The following is a 19,889-nucleotide window of genomic DNA, read 5'->3' as shown; positions in this document are numbered from 1 at the left end:
GCCTCAAGTTCTGAGTTTTCCGGGGCTGGTAGCTCTAATACAGACACCCAAGTGCCACCCAGGTCAGGTCATTTTGCACAGAGGACATTTTCAGCAGAGGGTTGGTTCCTACTTCCTGGATGCATGATCTTGGACAAAACACTACCTTTTGGGTAGTCAAAGCTGCATTTCTACACTGTGTGAAGGTATCTAGATGGGGGCTAACCTCTGCTCCTTTGGGCAAATCGTGAGACTTTTTGAAACAGGCTCTCATGTAGCCCCCCCAGGTAGCTGAGGATGACCTTGAACTACTGATTCTCCAGCCCACATCTCCCTACTGATTCTACATGTCCAGCCCTCTGAGGGGCAGCTCTGATTAGAAACATCCTCAGGTCAACCCAGTGGGCCAACTACACAAAAATAAAAGCAATGTGCACAGTGCTGGTTTCCCAAGTGGTGCACACACCTCCGGTGGGCTGTGAGAAAGGGGGAACACCCTCAAGGCTTCACTTCTGCAATGGATTCGACCAAGTCATCATAGAAAGGGAGCAGGCACTTTCTTTTCTTTATGATGGCTCTAAAAAACCGGTCCATCACATTAAAAAAAAAAAACCCACCATAAACATTCATTACAAGCATAGAGCTCAGAGGACAACCTGTTGGTACTGTTCTTTCTACCAATGTGGTTCCTGGGGATTGAACTTCTTGCCAGGTCTGGTGGCAAGCGCCCTTAGCCACTGAGCAACAAACCCACAGTCCACATTTTAGAAAACAGGAAATAAGAGGCACAGACAGATGAAGTAATTTACATCACATCACCCAGCAAGTACGTAGCAAAGGCCGATTTGTTCAGGGCCCATAGCCTCCAGCTTCTTAGTTTTTCATTGTTGCACCCAGACCTCCACATACTGGAAAAACACCCTCATTACTTAACCATATATATTCTTAGACCTCACGATAGCAATAAAAAGAAATTAAGCTGGTCATAGTAACACACAAGTGTAATCCTAACACCTGGGAGATGAAGGCAGGTGGAGCGCGAGTTGCAGGCCAGCCTGTGCTTCATAGCAACCCCTAAATTCCCCCCACCCAAACAATTAGAATCAACGATAAGCCTTACAAAACAGATCGATCAGTCGTTTATACAACGCATTTATTCGATACCTACTGTTGTGCACCAGGTTTTCTGGAGCTCGGGAGAAACAAGGGTATGTAAGACTTGAACATTAAGAGATCAGGCCAGTGGTGTGCAGAAGAGCAGGCCGGGGCGGTCTGGGGACGCGCTGCGCAAGGCTAAAATGCCCGTTCAGATAGTGCTCTGTGAATCCAAGCGTCGCTCAAAGGATTTTGAGCTTCGGATCTGCGCTGCTGGCCAGGCGTGAAGAAGCAGGACTGACCATAGTCCTTGGGCCACAGCGGCTCAAAATCCCTAGGTTCGGAGAGACTTGATACGCCACGTCTGGAGTCCGAGTCAACCCCAATGTCCCCATCGTCTGGCACCCTCTGGGTCCAACGCGGGGAAGCATCACTGTCCCACCTCCTCCAGAAGCCTCGACCGCACTATCTTTGCAAGTCTTCTGAAGTGCCCGGGGGCGCATCCTCCCGCAGAAGCCACCATCTAGGGCCAGAGAGCACAATGGTCCTTCCCTAGTCTGGCCTGGCTGGCGTAGGGATACGGACACGCACCGACCTCCTAGCTTCTACTACCACCAACTCGAATACCAACTCCAGGTTGCGGACCCACGGCACCACAGCGGAGCAGGCGCTCTAGCAGCCGGGCCCAGCCAGGAGGAGGGGGCGGTGCCGAAACTCCGTGCTCCCGCCCACAGAGTGCGCAGCTTTTTACTGGCTTCCAGATCTGCCGCTCTAGCGCTCTTCTCTACGATTGGTTAGCTGCCACACTAGAGGCGGAACCTTTTAGGGCTCCTCCTCGTAGCTGGGCGGAGGGGAGGAAGAGGAGGAGGAAGGGGGGGGCGGGACACAAAACCAGCTAGGATTTTTTTTTTTGCATTTAATTAAAAAAAAAATTTTTTTTTTTTTTTGCATACCCGAGGGGCGCTCCCCGGAGCGGGGCGCGGGGCCGGGCCGCGCAGGGCCGCTTCGTTGCAAGGGCGGCGGCGGGCCCGGGCGCAGCGGAGCCGGGCCCCGCCATGCGATCAGGCAGTGCGCTGACCGGCCCGGCCGGCCGGCCCCTTCTGGGTCCTCCCTGTGCAGCCCGTGCGGGGCCGTCCCGGAGACCCCGCGCCGACGGCTGCTCAAACATCAGGGTGAGTTTCTCACAATGTAGCAATTTCTCTTTAAATCTCTTAACTCTCTCTACCTGCGAGTCGGGGCTGTGACAGGGCGCAAAAGCGAGGGGGGGAGTGGGGCTCGGCGGCGAGGGTGTGTGTGTTGGGGGGGAAGAGCCAGAGCTGGGGCCGAACCCACTCCCCCCCGACACTCCACACTCAGCCCCCCAACCGGGGCGCAGCGCCCGCTGCCGCTGCTCAGGCTGGGTTTTTTTTTTTTTTTTTTTTTTTTTTTGGTGATCGGCGCCCACCACTATCCGCACACCCCCATCCCAGGTCTCTCGCGCCACCGCCGCCACCCCAATCTTGCAGAGAACTCCCCCTTCATTGCGCCCCGATCTCAAACCTTGCGCCCCGGTTCCCTCCCTGGTCCTTCCCGGGATACAATGCAACGGAGGAGAGGGGCGAGCGCGAACGTCCCACGGGGGGAGGGGCGGGGACCCCCCTCCCGCCTTGGGGACCCCCCTCCTCGTGCTCCCCGCCTTTTCTGGGGAGAGCCAAGGGCTATAGAGAGGCAGCTGGAACCATCTCCCCTCCTGTCGCGCGTCCCGTGCGCCCCCCTCCCCAAGTCCCTCTTGGGGGTGCCAGGGAGAATCGGGGGTCCTCTGCAGGCTTGTAGGGAGGGATGAACTGGGATGCAGACCACTGGATCTTCCCTCTCCATCGCCCCTAAACAATGAGAAGAGTTGACTTGGTTCTCCTATCCTCGGCAGGGAGCGTAGGGGACCCCCGCCCCCTCAGCTGGCTAGTCCTGCAGGAGGCCTGTTCCTATGGATCAAAGGGAGGGAAAAAGGGAACCTCCATGCCTGTCACCTTCTGGGATTTGGGGCGGCCCCTGAACTCCAACTCCGTGGGCCTACGAATGGGAGGCACCAGGCCCAACCCGGGCACCGCGCTCCGGGTGGTGACCTTTAGACAAAGGCAGTCCTTTCCCCGGAGTGATCCCGGCCAGGTCCCTGCGGAAGGCGGCCAGGCTTGGAGGGAGAGGGATGGGATAGGATGGATGGATGGATGGATGGATGGATGGTTGGGTGGGTGGGTAGGTGGAGGAGGAGGGAGGAGGAGGTTTAGGACCATCTGGTTTTCCCATCGCTTTGGCTGCCCCACGGCTGCTTCCTCTGCTCCTGTCACCGGCAGCCGCGGAGAGACAAGGGACCAGGGAGCTACCCAGCCAGGCCTTGGGCCTCCGCCAGCCGGAGGACCCGGCGACGAGCCGCGGGAGGGCGCGGACTCGGGCGCCCGCGGTGATTGGAAGGCATAGTGGCTCCTTCCTCTCCGCGCCCCTTTGTTTTGCTTTGTGGTTCTGAGCAGCTGAACGTCCCGGAGGTGGGGTCAGAGGCTGCCGGGTCAGCTCTCCTGGGGAAGTCTTGGTGACAGGGCCTTCTGTACCCCACCCCCAAGTCTTAAACCTCCATTCCCCTTTGTCACTACCCCCAGTGTAGTGTCAAAAAAAATCTGGGGATGTGTGAACATCCAAGACTCTGGGCTGGAAGTCAAAAGAGTTTTGGCACACAGCCTCTCCCCACACCTGCACTCTAAGTCCACTCTGTCCCCAACCCCCAAGATGAGGAAACAGGGGAAGCCACGCTTAGAGACCACCCCTTTCCTAGGCGGCCCCACGGGACTTATCAGTTGTTTACCTCAGTACCCTGCCTTCCTCTGTAGCTCCCCCACCTCCCAGAAGCCGGAAATAACCACTCTCTACCCTGGATTGGTTACTGCTAAATGCCTTCCATCCTGGCTGCAGTCTGAGGAGTGAGCATAATGAGTGTTCCCGTTTTCTAGGCAGGCTCACTGAGGCCTAGAGTAGTTAAAGGACTAGTTTAAGGTCACACAGTTGGGGGTCACTTTGAGCCCCCAATTCACAACATCCTACAGTTTATACACCGTAGCTCAAAACCAGTTGGTCCTCATTGTGTTACTTAGTCCCTTTGACGTAAATGAACTTGGGTTTGGGAGACATCTGCCAGGTGTCGTCCCTGCAGAGTTGGTTTGGCAGAAGAGGATGAGGGCTCAGCTCCATGGTCTAGCTGAATGAAGGCTGCGCATCGCTTGGGACCTAATGTCACCCACCACCCACCACTTCATCTGATTGGGACTTAGCTTGATTGCTGTCATTGGACTGTAGGGAGGGAAGCTGACTGGTTGTCTGATTGGGACTGTTGTAGTGGTTTGTGCTCCTCTGGCCTGAGACCCACATGGTGTCTTGGCTCACAACATACTGGAAGTTCTTTGACCTGACTCCGAGGTAGGGAAAGGAGATGCCATCTGTTTAGTCTTAGATGTTTGGGATAAAGATGACCCGTGTGGTGGAGGAATGTTCTATGCTAAGAGTTAGAGAATACAATAAGCAATGGCTGGGGCGTGCTCACTGGAGGAAAGCTTACTGTCCCCAGTAAGGGAGGTGATATGGGTGGTGTCTTGTTTACAGAAAAGTAAACTGAGGCCAGGGTATGTGCTCCATGGCTAAGTTGTGCTGGCCAAATTGCAGGGGCTAGTGGTGGGAGGGTTTGTCATGAGACGTTGGCATAGGGTCTGATTCTAGGGTTGTTGCTTTCCCACTGAGTTCTTCCTTTTGTAAGGATAACATAACTTAAGGTCTGGGCACACCAGTAGGAGAGGGGCTGTCTGTCGGGAACACTGACTTTAGAGATTCAGTGTTCCCTGAGAGGAGTCGCCTGTTTGGGGAAGATGGGAGAAACTTAAATTAGAGCTTCTTTCCTTCCCAGATGTCTCTGGGACCTTTGCTAACTTTTCCTGGGATACTGAGGTTGGGGTTGCCTTAGCCTATGGAAGGACCAGGAGTCAGCATCAAACCTTTGAGTCACAGGGAGGCTAGGGGGAAGGAGGTTCTAAGGTATATGTGGGGTTTCCTAGCCCTAAGACCAGCTCCCCCTCTTCACTTCACTTCCAAAGGCTTTCTTGACTCCTAGTCTCAAGAATGTGGAGGGCGGCTGGGGGTGGGAGGGGGGATGTTAATTGGAAACAGAAAAACGTGGCATTCCTTCGAAGGAGCTTGGGCTGCAAGCAGCCAGGCCTGCCATCCCCCCACCACCCCTCCTGCAGGTCAGGAGCTGGGGTGAAGGCCCAGGTCATCTCATCATCCTGGTCTCCTCCCCTGATTCTTGGATGCAGCCCAGGAGACTTGCACCTGGCTTCCTCTCCCCAGCAGGGTCAAACACCCCCCTTTACCCTCTGTTCTGCTATTTTTTTTTCTCCAGCTATGAAAGATACAGCCACACCATAGCCTCAAGGAAGGTTGGGAATTGCTGAATTGAGTGATCCCCAAGGATTCCCCCCCACCAATTCCTTCTGTGCCTGTAGCAGCCCCTGTTTAACTGTTCCCAATTGACTGAAGCCTTTGTGTCTCCAGGACAGACAAGGTCCCCCATGAGAGGGCCTGAGGAGCTTTCCAAAGGCATTTTAGTTTGGGGACAAAGAATTTTGTGTATGAGTTATATGTATTCAGGTAGTGGCTGGGGAGGCAGAGTGCCTTTGTTTCTTTAATTGTTTCCAGCTAAACTTGCTTTGGGGGGGTGGGTTTGCTGTTGGGGGATCAGCCCCAGGATCAGGGCTTTTGCTGGAAGCCAGGTCAGCAGGAGAATTGCTGGGCTCCCTGCAGCAGGGCTTGATTAGTTCTGTCTGGGTGGCCTAAGGAACTCCAAGGAGGAAGTTAGAGCTGTTTTGTTCTTGGCCCCCTGCTTCTGATTTTTAATTTGTTTTGTTTTTGTTTTTATTTTTATTTATTTATATACTACCTCCAATTGCTGAGATTCTATCACACCAGATTTTTTTTGTTGTTGTTGTTATCAAGACAGGGTTTCTGTTACTGGCTGTCTTGGACTTGCTTTGTAGACCAGGCTGGCCTATAAGTCACAGAGATCTGCCTGCCTCTGGCTCCTGAGTATGGGATTAAGGGTGTGTGCATTTGCCATGCCTGGTGAGGTTCATTTTCTTAACTGATAAATATTTAAAGGACAAATTTTAAAACAAAAAAGCCTGAAACAGAAAGTCATGGTTGTTCGTCTGCCTTCCCCCGCCACCCCCCGACCCCAGCTTCCTCCCTGGGGATAACTTCTCAACTCTGGGCTAGTGTGTGTGTGCTTTTCTCCCAAGAAACTCATTTTGTACAGCTTGTACCACAGTCTCCTATTGTTCAGCCCTTTGCTTTTCCACATTATCTTCCTAGAACACCTTCTGTGTGGCTTTTCTATCTTTGGGGGGGCTTTGTGGTATTCCACTGACCAGACAAGACTTTGTTTCCTATGATGGTGTGGCTGTGTTACCATGATGGTGTGGCTGTGTTCCCATGTATTGCCAATCTGCTGGATCGAGACCTGGGATTTGTCTCCTGGTAGCTCTCAGAGATGTCTGGGATGCTGCCCTGTAAGGAAGTCATTGTCCATTCTGGCTGTTCTCATCTGCTGAGCTGCCTTAACGAACTTGGCAGTATTTGGTCCCAGAACATCTTTGTTTTATTCCCCGGCTTAGAGCCTGTATCACATGTGTAGTTGTGAAGGGCAAAACCTTGGCTCTGGAACCCAGCTGTGGGGCTTGCTGGCTCTAGTCCTTTTTCTCCTCCTCCATGAAACCCAGGACCAGCCTTAACTGGTAGCTGTGAAGAAATGTAACTCGGGTGAAGTTCATGAGTCACTGTGTCTGGGGTCTGTACCATCTCAGCCAATCCTTTTTCCAAGCAGCCTTTTCAACTTAGCTGGGCTGGGAGTTCTATAATAGATTGGCACAAAACAGGACGCCATATTTCTCAGTGTTGGATCTGGAATCCAGAGTTTCATTATATGCTAATGAGCCATACCCTTAGTCCCTTACTGGAGGATTCTAGGCAGGGACTCTACCACTGAGCCACGCCCCCAGCCCCTCACTGGGGGATTCTAGGCAGGGGCTCTACCACTGAGCCACGCCCCCAGCCCCTCACTGGGGGATTCTAGGCAGGGGCTCTACCACTGAGCCACACCCTCAGCCCCTCACTAGGGGATTTTTGGCTGGTGCTCTACCATTGAGTCACTCCTTGACACTTTTTTTATTTTAAATTTTAATGCCCATACAGTCCTTGAACATTTTAAAAAATATTTTCATGTACATGTCTGATCATGGTTATATATCTATGAAGGCCAGAGGACAGCTTCACCTTCCATCTTGTTGAAAGTCAAGTCTCTTTTACTGTTTGTCCCTGTTCTGGGTACTCCAGACTAGTCAGCCCAGATGCTTAGGGAAGGCTCCTATGTTAGCATTCCTATCTCACCATAGGAATGCTGGCATTACAGACGCTCGCCACCTTGTTTGCCTCTTACATAGGGTTCAGGGACTGGGTTCAGATTGTCTACCTTGCACGGCCATCTCCCAGGTCCCAAGGTTTTGTGAACCATTTTTTGTTCAGCTCCCCAGTAGCTCGGATGACAGCTCTTGTGCCACAACATCCAGATCCTCTTATATCTTACACAGGCTGTGCCATTGAGCTCCACCCAGCCCCCCAGGATTGGCATTATGTTTTATTTTGTGTATATAGGAGCTTATAAGTGTGTATGTGGTAAGTGTGCATATGTGCACATTTGTGTGCAGGTGCAGAGGCCAGAGGGAGGTCCCAAGCTTTACTATACCCCTCACTGTATTCTTTGAGACAAGGACTCTCAGCCCGGAACTAGTGGGCAGCCAGGAACCCCTGTGTTCTGTCTCCCTCCGTTCCTCTCTTTCAGTGCTGGAGCTTTGCATGGCCATACCTGGCTTTGTATTCCAGTTCGGGGATCTGAACTCAGGTCCTCATGCTTGCACACAGCACAGTTTCACTAGCTCAATCATCTCCCCAAGCTACAGTCTTGTACTTAATTATGTATTTGTTTATAGTGTACATGGGGGTGCAGGAGTGAGTTTTGCATTTATTTATATTTGGTTTTATTTGTTTATTGTTTGTGTGGAGATGCAGGAGTTGTCACAGTGAAGGTCAGAGGGCAACCTCCAGAGGAGTCAGTTCTCTCCTTTCACCATGTGGGGCCTGGGAACCAAATTCCAGTCATCAGGCTTGGCACTGTGTGTGTGTGTGTGTGTTTAAAGTTTTTATTTTCTTAATTTTCTATATAGGGGTTTCACTATTTAGCCCTGGCTGGCTTTGGACTTGCTATGTAGACCAGTCTGGTCTCAAACTCACAACAGAGATCTGCCTTCTGAGTACTGGGATCAAAGGTGTGCACCACTAAGCCTGACTGAAAAAAAAAAAGTGTTTTTTCCAGCCAGATAGTGGGTTCGTTAATTGTGCACTCATCTTTAAAAGTGTGGGTAATTACGATTGTTTATGTAGAGGTTAGAGGACAGATTGTAAGGACCCATCTACCATGTGGTTTGGGGGATATAATTCAGGCCATCAGGCTTGGTGGCTTGTGCACTGAGCCATTGCAGCAGGTCAGGTATTGGCACTTGACGTGGAGGACACCAGGCATGATCGACACATGCCATCCAGCCTCAGTTGACTTGTGTGTTGCAGAACTTTCCCCTCTCCTTGGATGGCTGTGACGTTTAAATGGCTGAATTGCTTCCAGCGTAAGCCTCACCTCTGAAGGAGGCTCCCGGGCTCACTTTGTTATAATTATTTTCACATTTTGATTTTTTTATTACTTTTATTTTTAAATTACATAGACATGGGAGGTGATGAGATTTGCGCATGTGAGTACAGTGCCCAGGAAGGTCAAAGCTCCCTAGAGCTGGAGTTAATTTTGAGCCAACTGAAGTGGGTGCAGAGAATTGAACTTGGTGAATTTGAGTCTTTGTGAACATACTTTTAACCCCTGAGCTATCTCTCCCGCCCGGATTTCCATTTTCTATTAGAGAAATTTGAAAGCAACCACTCAGAGTTCAAAGTAGCATAGCCTGGCCAGATTGTTCCTGGAACAGGTTTTTTTTTTTTCCCCCCTGATCTTTTTTTTGATCTGTTACCCCTCCTCCACAGTGCATAAATCATTTTTAACTTTTGCTGGGGTGTTTCAGTGGGATCATATTCTAACTCATGGTGTTATTTGTTGTGTTATTTCTGGGGTCCAGATTCCATTTCCTCTTCTCCGGGGGATGGCCTGTGCTTCGAGAAGTGGGTGGCAGCATTAAGTCCATTTCTCAGGTGGGGAAAATGGATCACAGGTCACGAGGGTTTGGGTTTGCTTATCCATTCTCCCCATTTTGGGACTTTGAAGTGATTTCTCCATCTTGATCTTACCCTATGGGGTGCTGTCTTATTGCCTAGGTTTGGGGGTTCATACCTTGGGTATGTGGAGTGTAGGGCACAGGTGCTGATATTGTTGGCAGAAATTGTTCCCATTTGTTAGGCCCAGTAGTATGGGCCCCAAATCCCAGCTACTTACAAGGTTGAAGCAAGAGAATCCTGAGTTTAAGTCCTAACTGGGCTCCAGAGGAAGGTCAAGGTCAGGCTGAGAAATTTAGTGAGACTTTGTATTAGACACAAAAAGGCGTCTGAGGATGAGAGACTGGGCTGAGACCCAGCAGCATGTGGGAGGCCTTCATGGTAGTATGTCCCTTGGATGCCTGGGTCAACTGCTTGGGGTTTTTAGTTAGACATGGCTCTGCCCCTTCTAACTCTGTGGCTAGGTGACAGGGCTGGTCTTTTCCTTAAAACCTAGGGTAGGGAACCAGAAGCATGAGCATGAGAAGACTCGATTCTCTCGAGAACCCCATTGTTAACTCCAGTCTTGTATGACCAAGTGTTCTGCATGTGCCAGGCTCCACACCAGCACTGGGACTGAAGTGTGTTGGTTACAGCTGGTGTAAGTGCTCTAGAGATGGGGGGCAGAGTTGCTCTTTCTGCAGTTTGATTGGGTCAGAGAAATAAATGGCCGGTGACTCAGGACACCCCTCCACCACATACACCCTTCCAGCCAGCCTCAGCTCCTTTTGCACCCTTCTGGTTGGCCAGCTCCGTCCTTCCCTCTGCTTGGAGGGAACTCATGATTCTTCAGTGACCCTTCCCTAGTTTCTTCTCTAGCAGTCTCAGGGGCCCAGCGAGCTGAGATACCTGTTTAATGCTGTGAGACTGTTGTTAATGACCCTAGGGACCTCAAAAGAACCTTTGGGGAGCCTTGGTATCTCAGCATTCCAGGGTACCTAAAGACGAGGTCCCCCTAGCATCCTGAACCAGCTGTGGGCACTTCTGCAGCTTGTCCTGATACAGTGTGTGCTGGCTTCCACAGCTTGGACCCCACCAGTGCACTGGACCTTAACTTTTCTCTGCCTCTCTTGGGGTAGTGCCTTGAATGCTTGGTGTAGTGGGGAGAGGTCTCCTCAGGGGCTTGGTGGCTCCCGAGGCTCCTCATGCTGGTGGCTCTTCTACTTCATGGTTTCAGTTATTTAAATGGAGCAAGAGGGGCAAATACAATGCTGTAAGATGCATGGAAGCTGGGCATGATGGTACACATCCATTTTCTGCCACTTGGGAGGCTGAAGAAGGAAGATTGTGAGCTAACCTGGGCTACAGAGCAAGACTGTCTTAGAACAAACAGACACTGTAAAAAAATTCCCAATGTTGTAACACATACTAGAATCCACTTGGTAGGTGGAGGCAGGAAGAGCAGGAGCTCAAAGCTATCTTCAGCCGTGTAGCAAATTTGAAGCCAGCCTTGGGTACAAAAGACACTGCCTCACAAAATAAAACAAATATGAACAAGCAAGAATGGATCAAAAGTGCCTTCCCGGTTTGGAGAGATGTAGTACTTCTTCACAAGCATGGTGACCTGCATTAGAATCCCAGCGCTCACATCAGAGGCTGAGCATGGCCACTTCCATGTCAGTAACCCAGGCATAGAGCAGAGCTAGTACTGGGGGCGTTACACTGGGGCTTACTGGCTGTTAGCTTAGCTCCAAGTTCAATGAGAAACCAACCCTGTCTCAAAAGAAAAGAATGAGGCAGATGCCTGGCAGTGGTGGCATACACCTTTAATTCCAGCACTTAGGAGGCAGAGGCAGGAGGATCTCTGGGAGTTCGAGGCCAGCCTGGTCTACAGAGCAAGTTCTAGGACAGCCAGGGCTACTCAGAAAGAGATAGAAGTGGAGGAGGAGGCCTCGCCAGTGGCAGAAAATGATGGAGGCGGGCACGTGTTTCCGCTAGCCTCAGCCACCAACACACACATGTACACAGACACAAAATACACAACACAGGGTAGGGTGTGGCTCAACTTGCCTAGCTGTGAACAAAACACTGTGGGTTTAATCCCTGGTGTCTCAAACTGAGCATGGTGAAGCAAGCTTAGCATCTCAGCACTTGGAAGATGGAGGCAGGAGGATGAAAAGTTCAAGATTATCCTCAACTTCATAGAAAGTTTATGTCCAGCCTGCGTTACTTGAGCCCCTGCCTCAACATAAAATATAAGCACGTTGGATAAACCATCTTCAGAAAAATAACATTCATAAACTTCTAGTAGATGGTTTAAATTGTTCCATTTTTTAACTTTTATTGTTGCGGTGTGTGTATACACATGCCGTGGTAGAGATGTAAAGGTCAACAGACAACTGTGTAGTCTCTTTTCTTTCCTCTTTATGGTGTTTCAGGACTCGAACTCAGATCTCCATGCTTGTGCAGCAGTCACCTTTACCCACCGACCCATCTCACGAGCCCTAATTGTTCTAATTCGTTTCTGTTGCTATTAATCTCTTGCTATGCCTAACTTACACATTAGACTTTATTATAGATATATATTTATAGAATATAAAATTGTCATATATTATTTATATATTCTTGTTATTGGTATAAATAAATGATATTAATTGGGTTAATTTATATACTAATTAATATGTGTGAAAGACCATATCAGTAGTGTCTGAAACGGTCCTCTAGAGGTCTTGGACTTTCTGCCCCTCAGGTAATGGAGGACAGCTGCAAATCTTCTTCCTTATTATCATTTCTTGCCAGAGTGTAATTTACATACAATAAAATATACAGAGTCCACCCTTGTCTTCTGACAAGTCTTAGCTAGAGCATGCCACAGTGTAAGTCACACCTCATCAAGACACAGCACATTCCTGGCCCCACCCAGCAACTGTCCCCGATGACTGTCATCCTGGCCACAGCCAGTATTTCACAGTTGTGGAATGCCACCTGTAGAGTGCTGTCCTTCAGCGAGTTGGTAGACACAAGGTCTCATGTAGTTTGTCCTTCCTGCTACCTCCTGAGTGCTGGGATTACAGGGCACCGCCACACCTGGCTGTCCTTCAGGTCAAGTGCCTTCTATGTGTGTTTATGACATGAGTTAGTATGTATGTGAGCGGGCATGGACTTGCCAATGCATATATATGTATGGAATTCAGCACCTGGGGTGCCCATCCTTGCCTTCCCCTAGTTTGAGGTAGTGTTTCCTGTTTTGCCAAAGTAACAGGCTCATGAGCACTCAGGGACTCTTGTGTTTCCACCTCCCATCTTACCACAGAATCACTGGAATTGCAGACATGTGCTACTGTGCCCACCCTTACTTGGGACTCAGGGTGGGGGGGGTTGAACTCAGATCCTCACACTTATTCAGCCAGCACTTACTAAGCCATTTCATCAGCCCCTGGGGTGAGCACATTTCACTCAGTATCAGTTTTTGTAGACTCACTGCATACATAGATCAGGGGTATGTGGTATGTAGCTGTTCACATGAACATGTGTATCCTTTTGGATGGAGGCTAGAGGTTAACAGCAGATAGTTTCTCAATACCTCCACCTTTTTTTTTTCCTTTAAATTTTATACTGACATTTAGTGTGTGTGTGTGTGTATGTGTGTGTGTTTGTGTAAGTATAGGCATGCATGTTTCTTGGTGTGTAGTGGATTCCAGGCAGGGGCTCTACCACTGAGCCACGCCCCCAGCCCCTCACTGGGGGATTCTAGGCAGGGCTCTACCACTGAGCCACACCCTCAGTCTCCCCTTTTCTTTATAACTTGGGACAGGCTCTTGCTAAGTTACTCTGGTTGGTAATAAATTGCAGTCGTACTTTGGTCTCTAAGTGCTGCCATCATAGACTTCTGCCAGGCTTGGCTTGAGGCTCACTATTTTATTTGTTAGCATTCCTGGCTTCTTACTTGGATGAATAGAATTTTCTGGTGTCCACCCAGACCTTTTCTTTCCTGGGTATGTCCCTTTTCGTGACTCTGTACTTTAACTTCGATTTAAAACAAAACAAAACAAAAACAAAAACAAAACAAAAAACCCAGAAAACCAACTCTTCTTTTTCTTTTTAAGATGTATTTTTTTTTTATTTATATGAGTACACTGCAGCTGTCTTCAGACGCATACTAGAAGAGTGCATTGGATCCCATTACAGATGGTTGTGAGCCACCATGTGGTTGCTAGGAATTGAACTCAAGACCTTTGGAAGAGCAGTCAGTGCTCTTAACCACTGAGCCATCTCTCCATCCTCCCCCCCCCAAAAAAAAACCTTTTCAAGTTAAATTTGTGTCTGTGTGTGTGTGTGTGTGTGTGTGTGCGCGCACGCGTGTGCGCCTTTATATGTATTGAGGTCAGGTGATAAACTTCTCTCCACCACATGGTCCACAGGGATGGAATTCAGGTGGTTAGGCTAAGTGGCCAGCGCCTTTACCTGCTGAGCCATCTGGCTGGCCCTTACTCTGACTGTTAAGAAGCCTGGAGCTAGCTGTGCCCCTTTTTGTTGCTGGAAAACATCGAGCCAACTTCTGTGCCTAAATATCCCCTCACCAACATAGCAGAAGTACAAGAAAATTATTTAACTCAATATAGATATATGGAGGGACAGGAGTTCCTCACCAACTAAGAATGCTTGCTGCTTTACTGTGAGGACCAGCATTGGAAACCTAGCACCTGTGTCAGGTGGTTCCAAAGTGCTTACAGATCCAGTTCCATACACACACAGCAACACACATACATAAAGAAAACAAAGTAAATTATACCGTGTGGGTGTGCTGGAGGAGGGGCGGGTGGCTCAGTTTCTAAAGTGCTTGGTTTGCAAGAATGGGGACCTGAGTTCAAGCCCCAAAACCCTGGTTTAAAAAAAGGCACATGTCATAGTGCATGTTTTTAGCCCTGGCCCTGCGAAGGCAGAGACAGGTGGATTCCTGAGGTGCTCTGCCCAGTTAGGCTACCCTAATCCGTGAACCCTGAGTCTTCATGACACCCTGTCTGAAGCAAAGGTGGAGGGCCAGAGACAGCAGCTAAATGGATCCCTGGGACCCATGTGGTTAGAAAGAAAGAACCAAGTTCTGAGAGTGGTCCTCTGACTTCTATACATGTGACATAAAATAAAATATTAGGAATTATTTTTTTCTTCTTTTTCTTTTTTTGGAATTATTTTTTTTTAAGTGAGCAGTGCCTGGGGAATGACATCCTAGGTTGTCCTTGAACACACACACATTCACATACATATGTATGCACACACAGAGTGGGCAGAGTGGTTCAGGCCTGTAATCCCAGCACTGGGGAGGCCAAGGTGGGAAGATGGGAGTTTCAGGCCAGCCTGGGCTACATAGCACATTCCATCTCAAAACAAAAAAGAACAGAATCACATGTGATGTATGTACTCGTCCAGGTCCATATGTGCATACATACATATGTGCATCTGTATACATTATATGATTGGTTATAATCCATCCAGCGGTGGAATTGCACAAACCATATTCTACATCTACCTGCTCTGGCTTCCATAGCGCTCTCGGCTGTTCTGGTGTGCGGTCACTCACCGTATCTGTGTGGCTTCTCCTTTGCTGTCCCTGTACATGGCTCTGTGTAGAGATTTTGCTGGGTGTAAAGGCTTGTGTCCTTCCTGTGTCTTCCTCCCCCAGCTGCCTTTCAAATACCACATGTGCACTCTCTGTCGCTTTCCTCTGTCTCATGTTCAATGGCTCAACGACACTGCTTGGCTCAGTAGTAGAACATTTTGCTTTCCCTTTTTTAAAGAAAAAAAAACTTTCTCACATTTATTTCCTGATTTGTGTGTATGAAGAGGGAATGCATGCTATAGCACATGTGTGAAGATCAGGATTAATATGCAGCGGTTGTTTTTTCTCGTTTTACTCTGTGGGCCTGGGGGTTGAACTTGGGTCCCCATGCTTAGCTGTAAGCACCTTTTACCTGCTCAGCCAATTTTACCTGCCAGTAGAATATATTTTTCGATGCATGGGACCTGGATTCATCCTCAGCACTGGAGTAGTGATTTGCAGGGCTGGGGAGAGTGGTAAATGAAGTGAAGTATTTGAAAGAAATCTACAGTTTAGATTCCCAGGTTACTTCTGTCCATCTGTATGTTCCAGAGACAGAGAAATGACCTTTCCAAAGCCCTGTGCCAAACTGCTCCCCGAGTTGAGATTTGCTGCTAGTTAATTCTAATACTGAAGTGTCTATCTTCCTGACCTGTGGTGTGGCCTTCTTGAGTATGGTGAGGCAGAACTTTGCCTTTCAGGCAAGTGAGGAAGAGGTTCTGGATCCATATTCCCGGACCAGTTCAGGAGGAGGCTTCCATCTGGGTTATGTACACTGGCAGGCTTCTTGAAGTAGACTGTTCTCTGCAGGCATTGGGCACAGTGACTAGCAATAAGAAGACACTCTTAGCCTGAGGTGTTTTGATCAAAGCCACCAGGAGCTTTTCAAAGGAGGACGACCCTGGGAGATGGAACTGGGCATGAGTGTTGTGGTTTTGTGGATGGAAAAGGAGTCAAGAGAGCGAGTATCGAGCATGAGCCAAGGCCACAAGGATGAGTAGCTCATAGGTGGACATGAACATGGGATGAGAGGCAGCCCTTCCATAAGAAAGCTCAGATACCCCTGGGTTGGCAAAGGGAGGCAAGGGTGAGGGTGTGTGAGGGCAGCTCCTGAAGAAGGGACTCACCTGGCTGAGAATCAATCTGTCCTTCCCATGCTGTGTACTTGTGGGGAGGAGAGTCTCGCCCAGGTGTGCAGGTCAATGTCTCCTCCTGAACAAAGGAGGGAGTTCCCAGAAGCCTCTTGGCTCAGAGGGACTCGAGTCAGGTTTCCTGGCTTAGAGCAGGTGTTCTAGAAGCTCTGGATCAGGGAAGGTACCAACCTGGACCACTGTTAGGAACCGAGGAAGATGGGAGGATGGGTCCTGTGGCGAGGTTCAGTGAGGCCATCCTCAGTTATACAACAAACTCCCTGAAACCCTGCCTCAAGAAAAGTCAGGGAGTGGGCAGCGAAGTGGCTCTATAAAAGATGCCTGCTAGCTGGGCGGTGGTGGTGCACGCCTTTAATCCCAGCACTTGGGAGGCAGAGGCAGGTGGATTTCTGAGTTCGAGGCCAGCCTGGTCTACAGAGTGAGCTCCAGGACAGTCAGGGCTACACAGAGAAACCCTGTCTCGAAACCACCCCCACCCCCCAAAAAAAAAAAAGATGCCTGCTGCCAAGCCTGACCATCTGAGTTCGGCTATGCGATCTACATGGTAGGAGGAGAGAACCAACTCCCACTCCACTGGCTGCCCTCTGACCTCCACATAACACACTGTGCACTCCACGCATGCATGCACAGACACACATAAATGTCAAAGGGGGAAGGGAGGAATGAGTGAGGGCTGCCTGGGTGGGTAGAGGGCAGGCGGAGACAGCTATAAGCCTGGAAGAAACAACAGTTTTGCCACCTCATTTGGCTCTAGGTTCTCTGAGGTAGAGAACCCTGTCCTTCCATCCAAAGTCCTTGTACCTGGCTCCTTTCCCTGACCTTATCTCCCTCGATTTTATCTGCTTTCCCCACACCCAGGCTCCCAGCTCCTTCACTCTCACTACTGGGCTGTGCCCAGGGCCACTTTCCCATGCTCTACTGCTGACTCCTTAAACAGATATCTGCCCACAGCCCCCTGCCCTGTTGGCACAGTAGTCTCCTACAGTCCCTCCAGGACCTAACACATAATCCAGTCCATACTTACCAGGCAGAAGAGGCTACACCCAACTTTCACACAGGTTGTGTTTCACTCATTCCTCCCTTCCTCCTTTATAGAGGACACCCACACCCCGGTTGAGTTTTTAAGAGTCTGAATAGGTTTTTGGAGTGTATAAGAGGAAGGGGTGATGGAAGGTTCTGGAAGAGGCAGGGCAGTGCGGGGCTGAGTTGAAAAGAACAGCTTTCTCACAGGTTGGCTGCTGAGGCCCCTGGGAATAACTGAGGCCACCCTGGTGGAGAAAACCACTTAGGAGGTCTTCCTGCCTGACCTGGGTCAGGGGCCTTTATTTCTTTGTGCTTTCTATAAGCCCATGGTAATTCTGGGGTCTTCAGATTCCTCTTAGGTGTCCTCAATAGAAACACACGTCTATAACTGTATACCCTCCAGGTTTTTTCTTCTGAAACAGGGTCTCACTATGTAGCTAGATAGGCTTACCACAGACTCACAGTGATGCCTCTGCCTCTGCCTGCTGAATGCTGAGATTAAAGACATGTACTACCATCCCCGGTTCAATCTGGGGAAAGGATTTGGGGCTCCTTTCAGTGAGACAGAAACTCCTGTAACCCAGTCCTTGAGCTCATAATACCCCCAATACAAGATGACCTTGAATTCCTGAGCTTCCCACTCCCAAATTAACTCCCACACCCAGTTCATGCTCTGCTGGGAATCAAACCCAGGTCTTTGTGCATGCTAAATAAGCACTCTACCAACTGAGCTCCAGCCCAGCCCTGCCTAAGGGCTTTATCTAGAATCTAGATTATGACAGCCTTAGTTGGCTCGACCTGGTCTTTGTCCAGGATAGAACTTTTTGGGAAAGACTTGGACTGTTGCACTGTTACTCATACTTGTATTTAGGTGTTTGATTCAGAAGTGCCTTACTTCACAGAGGAGGAAACTGAGGCATGGAGATGTTCACTGCCTTGCTAAGTATCTTTGTCATCATCATTATCACAACACACACACCTTGCCAATGTTTTATTCACAAGCTATGAGACCAGGTTCTAGTTCTCAGGTCCAAGGCCAGAAAGCCCAAAGCCACTTTGGAAAATAACTTACTTCTCTTATCCCCAATGGCCCCCCTGCACCATGGTTGGTGCAGTTCAGAAGCTCCTGTCCCTTGTCATTAATGTCTTAGTAGCCTGTGGTTACGGGAGGTGACCCATGGTCAACAGCCGAGGTGACCCATGGTCAACAGCCTCCCGAAGTCCCTAGATATATGTGAGAGCACCTCCTTCTACTAAGGGCTGGTGACAGGTTCATGTGCAGAGAGCAAAGGCCCTACCCTTCCAGCTTAGTTTCCAGCTAGAGAGCCCTACCGCCTTCTTGGTAGTCAGAAGGATGACACTCTGGGTCACCAAAGCGCTGTGTTCCTCCTTGAAATAACCGATGTTGTAGACAGTTCAAAAGTCATTCCCTGGCCACCCGTATGTATAGTGGCTGTTGACGTTAAGGGACAGTTAAGGCAATCCAGGGGCATCTGCCCTGTGAGTTGGGTTAGGGGTGGAGAATGTAGAATTCAGTTTTGGATTGCCTGCTGATCCACTCCACCCCCTGGGAGGGTGGCTGTAGAATTTGATTCAGCTGTGGCATTTAGTTCCGATGACTTAAGGACCCTGCCAGTTGCTCTCTGTCCCAGCTGTTGTTGCTGTTATTATCATCACGATTTTGTGACTGGATCCTGTACCTGCCCTGAAATAGACAAGGTTAGGCTGTGGCTCAAGGGCCTCGAGCATTAATGTACTGACACACTCCTTGTAGAACCTGGTAGCCTGTGGTCTCTGAGACACTAGACAGATTCCTTCTTTCCTTCCCTATGGAAAGGTGTCTTTTGGCTCACAGTTCAAGGATGGAGCTCAGCAGGATGGAGTAAGCATGGCGGCAGGACTGTGAGGCACCCGTGGTCAGTCACATTGTCTACACAGTTGGGAAGCAGAAAGAAACAAACACTGGTACTTGCCTCTCTTCTCCTTTTTATTCGGACTCCAGCCCAGGGAATGGTGCTCCCCACATTTGGGGTGAGTCTTCCCACCCCAGTTAAGCCAGTCTGGGAACACTCACAGTCTCAACCTGGAGTCCTGTAATTCTAGATCTTTAAGCTGACAGTCACTCTCAACCGTCACAAGGTCACTCATCGTCAGCTAAACACCCAGAGATACCAATTAAAACAGAGTCTCTTACACTCATTTATACGAATGTAAGTGGTGCTCATGCCATAGCACCGTGCCAGAGAAAAGCTTGCAAGAGTCAGTTCTCACCTTCCACTATGTGGGTTCTGAGATTTGAACTCAGAAGCTTTGCTGCTTAGTCATCTCACAGCCCCAAAAGACAGTGAAGGATTTATTGTTTTAATTGCATGTGTGCACCCATTCAGTCCTTGCACAGGCCAGGTGTCGCATTCCTTGGAGCTGGAGTTACAGGGAGGTATGAGCCACCTGATAACGGGTTGTAAGAATTGGACTGGGGTCCTCGGGAAGACCTGTGTGCCCTTTTAACTCATGAGCCATCTCTACAGCCCAAAGATAACACTTTTAAAAACAAGTTTTTAACTAATTAATTTATTTGTGTGTGTGTGTGTGTGTGTATGTGTATGTGTGTATGTGTGTACGTACATACGTACATATGTATATAGGTGTTCCAAAATGCCAGAAGAGTGTGTCAGATCTTCTGGAGCTGAAGTTACAGGCAGCTACGAGCCACGTAACATGAATTCTGG

At 49.4% G+C, this 19,889-nt stretch overlaps 1 protein-coding gene across 1 annotated transcript in view; it reads left to right on the top strand.

Annotated features, from left to right (window-relative positions):
- Positions 1-2,164: 2,164 nt before the first annotated feature.
- The window catches only part of Bicra (BRD4 interacting chromatin remodeling complex associated protein), a 75,762-nt gene continuing 58,037 nt past the window's right edge, over positions 2,165-19,889 (top strand). The window contains exon 1 of the mRNA XM_028779563.1: positions 2,165-2,246. The gene's annotated coding sequence lies outside the window, so the exon portion shown is untranslated. The remainder of the gene's footprint in view (positions 2,247-19,889) is intronic.

The sequence above is a fragment of the Grammomys surdaster genome, unplaced genomic scaffold (genome assembly GCF_004785775.1).
Source record: "Grammomys surdaster isolate TR1022 unplaced genomic scaffold, NIH_TR_1.0 354, whole genome shotgun sequence".
Classification (NCBI taxonomy): domain Eukaryota; kingdom Metazoa; phylum Chordata; class Mammalia; order Rodentia; family Muridae; genus Grammomys; species Grammomys surdaster.
Note: the sequence above shows the minus strand (reverse complement) of the source record. Positions and strands in the feature narration are given on the sequence as shown.